This window comes from Gorilla gorilla, chromosome 18, assembly GCF_029281585.2.
Source record: "Gorilla gorilla gorilla isolate KB3781 chromosome 18, NHGRI_mGorGor1-v2.1_pri, whole genome shotgun sequence".
NCBI classification, from domain to species: Eukaryota; Metazoa; Chordata; class Mammalia; order Primates; family Hominidae; genus Gorilla; species Gorilla gorilla.
The window spans coordinates 104,051,923-104,055,321 of NC_073242.2; positions in this window are offsets into that span (position 1 = coordinate 104,051,923).

Genomic DNA, 3,399 nt, shown 5'->3' on the forward strand with positions numbered 1-3,399 from the left:
GAGATTGGGTTGACTTGAGGCTGTGGCAAGGGGGTGTTTTCCTGGCTGATATGACAACACTTTGCACAGAGCCCCCTCCAGGAATCGCCCCACAACTCCCGAGACCCACCGGCTCGTGCCTTTGGGGGCTCAGGAGAAGAGGGGCCCCCGGCACTCCGTTCACACGTGTGCGATGAGACACACCTGCCCCCCCGCCCCCCGCGTGGCTTCTAAACACGATGCTGCAGCCTCTGAGAGGGTGCACCTGCTAGCGGCACCACCTCTGACCCCACTGGAGTTTTCTCTGCATGCAGATGTGGCTTTCATCTGCCCGGAACCCTCAGTACCGTCCCCAGCGGTCACCTAAGGCTCATCGGATGCACGCGGGAAAGACATAAGCCCCAGAGGTGTTTTCCCTGTTTTCTGGAGCTCATGATCATTTGGTGGCAAGATCTAGAACTTAGGGGGTTTGATTCTAGAATGTCTTCTATTTTTTAATCTTTTTCTTTTATTTTCTTTCATTTATTTATTTATTTATTTATTTATTTATTTATTCCTTTATTCATTTATTTTAGACAGTTTCTTTCTCTCACCCAGGCTGGAGTGCAATGGCACGATCTCGGCTCACTGCAACCTCCGCCTCCCGGGTTCAAGCGATTCTCCTGCCTCAGCCTCTCGAGTAGCTGGGATTACAGGCTCCCACCACCACACCCAGCTAATTTTTTGTATTTTTAGCAGAGAGAGGGTTGCACCATGTTGGCCAGGCTGGTCTCGAACTCTTGACCTCAGGTGATCCACCCGCCTTGTCCTCCCAAAGTGCTGGGATGACAGGCGTGAACCACCGCACCCGGCCCCTCCCAGGTATTTATGCACCCACCGTCGACAGCTCTTGGTTGAGAGAGACTCTGGAGGGTGCGGTTAATTCTGTGGTTCTCCCAACCTACCACTCAGGAGGGCTCCATCACCCAGAGAGGCCCCTAAGCATGCAAAGGAAGCTGGACTCGAGGTCTCCATGCTCTGAGCAAGAAAGAGAGCGGAGACACAGCTGCATACAGACCCCTTCCCTTTGTCCTTGTCATGGAATATCTGAGCTCCCAATCAGCCCTGCAGGCTGCTGGGCAACCCTTCAACCCTCCACCTTGCCATCCTCCTCTCCACCCTAAGCCTGCCTCCCTGTCTTGGTTCTCGGAATACACAGAGGTTTTTCCCAGCTCAGAGTCTTTGCACACGCTGATCCTTCTTCCTGCATTGCTTTTCCCTGCGCACAGCCAGCTCCTCCTTCTTGCTTCTTTTCAGCACTTTTTTTTTTTTTGGAGACGGAGTCTCGCTCTGTCGCCCAGGCTGGAGTGCAGTGGCGCGATCTCGGCTCACTGCAAGCTCCGCCTCCCGGGTTCATGCCATTCTCCCGTCTCCGCCTCCCGAGTAGCTGGGACTACAGGCGCCCGCCACCAGGCCCAGCTAATTTTTTGTATTTTTAGCAGAGAGGCGGGTTGCACCTTGTTGGCCAGGCTGGTCTCGAACTCTTGACCTCAGATGATCCACCCGCCTTGGCCTCCCAAAGTGCTGGGATGACTGGTGTGAGCCACCGCACGTGGCCTGCTTGTGATGAGTTCTTTTGGAGAAATGAACTCACAGCGTGTTGAGATGGGGGAAAACACGGGTACCAACTTTGGCTGCTCCTGGAGCTGTCTTTGAAGGGGTAATGATATTTTAAAAATACTGAAGGGGCCAGGTATGGTGGCTCACGCCTGGAATCCCAGCACTTTGGGAGGCCGAGGCAGGTGGATCACCTGAGGTCAGGAGTTCGAGACCAGCCTGACTAACATAGTGAAACCCCATCTCTACTAAAAATACAAAATTAGCCAGGCGTGGTGGCGGGTGCCTGTAATTCCAGCTACTCCGGAGGCTGAGGCAGGAGGATCACTTGAACCCGGGAGGCAGAGGTTGCAGTGAGCCAAGTTCACCCACTGCACTCTAGCCTGGGCAATAAGAGCAAGACTCCATCTCAAAAAAAAAAAAAAAAAGGCAAGGCCAGATGCGCTGGCTCACGCCTGTCATCCCAGCACTTTAAGAGGCTGAGACGGATGGATCACCTGAGGTCAGAAGCTCGAGACCAGCCTGACTAAGATAGTGAAACCCGGTCTCTACTAAAAATACAAAATTACCCAGGCGTGGTGGCACATGCCTGTAATCCCAGCTACTCGGGAGGCTGAGGCAGGAGGATTGCTTCAACCCGGGAGCAGAGGTTGCAGTGAGCCGAGTTCGCCCACTGCACTCCAGCCTAGACAGTAAGAGCAAGACTCTGTCTCAAAAAAAAAAAAAAAAAATAGGCCAGGTGCGGTAGCTCATGCCTGTCATCCCAGCACTTTGGGAGGCTGAGGCGGGCAGATCATGAGGTCAGGAGTTCAAGACCAGCCTAACTAAGATAGTGAAACCCCGTCTCTACTAAAAATACAAAATTAGCCGGGCGTGGTGGTGCACACGTGTAATCCCAGCTACTCGGGAGGCTGAGGCAGAAGGATCGCTTGAACCCGGCAGCAGAAGTTGCAGTGAGCCAAGATTGCACCATTGCACTCCAGCCTGGGCAATGAGAGCAAGACCATCTCAAAAAAAAAAAAAAAAAAGGCCAGACATGGTGGCTCACGCCTGTCATCCCAGCACTTTGGGAGGCTGAGGCGGGTGGATCATGAGGTCGGGAGTTCAAGACCAGCCTAACTAAGATAGTGAAACCCCGTCTCTACTAAAAATACAAAATTACCCAGGCGTGGTGGCAGGTGCCTGTAGTCCCAGCTACTCGGGAGACTGAGGCAGGAGGATGCCTTGAACCCGGAAGCAGAGGTTGCCGTGAGCCAAGATCACACGCCATTGCACTCCAGCCTAGGTAACAAGAGCGAGACTCTGTCTCAAAAAAAAAAAAAAAAAAAAAAAAAACTCATCACAAGCAGCAGTTAGATGCTATTTTCTTTGTCTACTCGCTGCTGATCTCTGCAGTAGAGAGGAGGGAACCTCACACACCCCACCACGTACCCAGCACCTGGAACAGCATTCACAGCTCCGTGGACACTCAACAAGCATTCACTGAAAGCCCCACTCAGCCAGGGCAGGGCCGGGAGGCTGTGACAGAAAGGAGAAAGAAGACGCGCATTTGGGGACAGCTCCCCAGGGGCCCGTCCATCAGCCAGGACCACTTCCAGGCTGTTTTTCTTCCCCGTCTCCGAGGCTGAGCAGGTGATAAATCTTTCACCGAAGCCGGGGCTTTGCAGGACGGAGCCGGCTGCCACCTACATGGTGTGGCTCTAGGGACCCCAGGAACTCCCCACACACCGTCCGCGTCCAGAAATCCCCCTGCCGCACCCCAACCCGGCCGCAGGTGCCTCAAAGTCCTTCCTTTCTTCCTCAGGGTAAGAAATTAACGGCAGC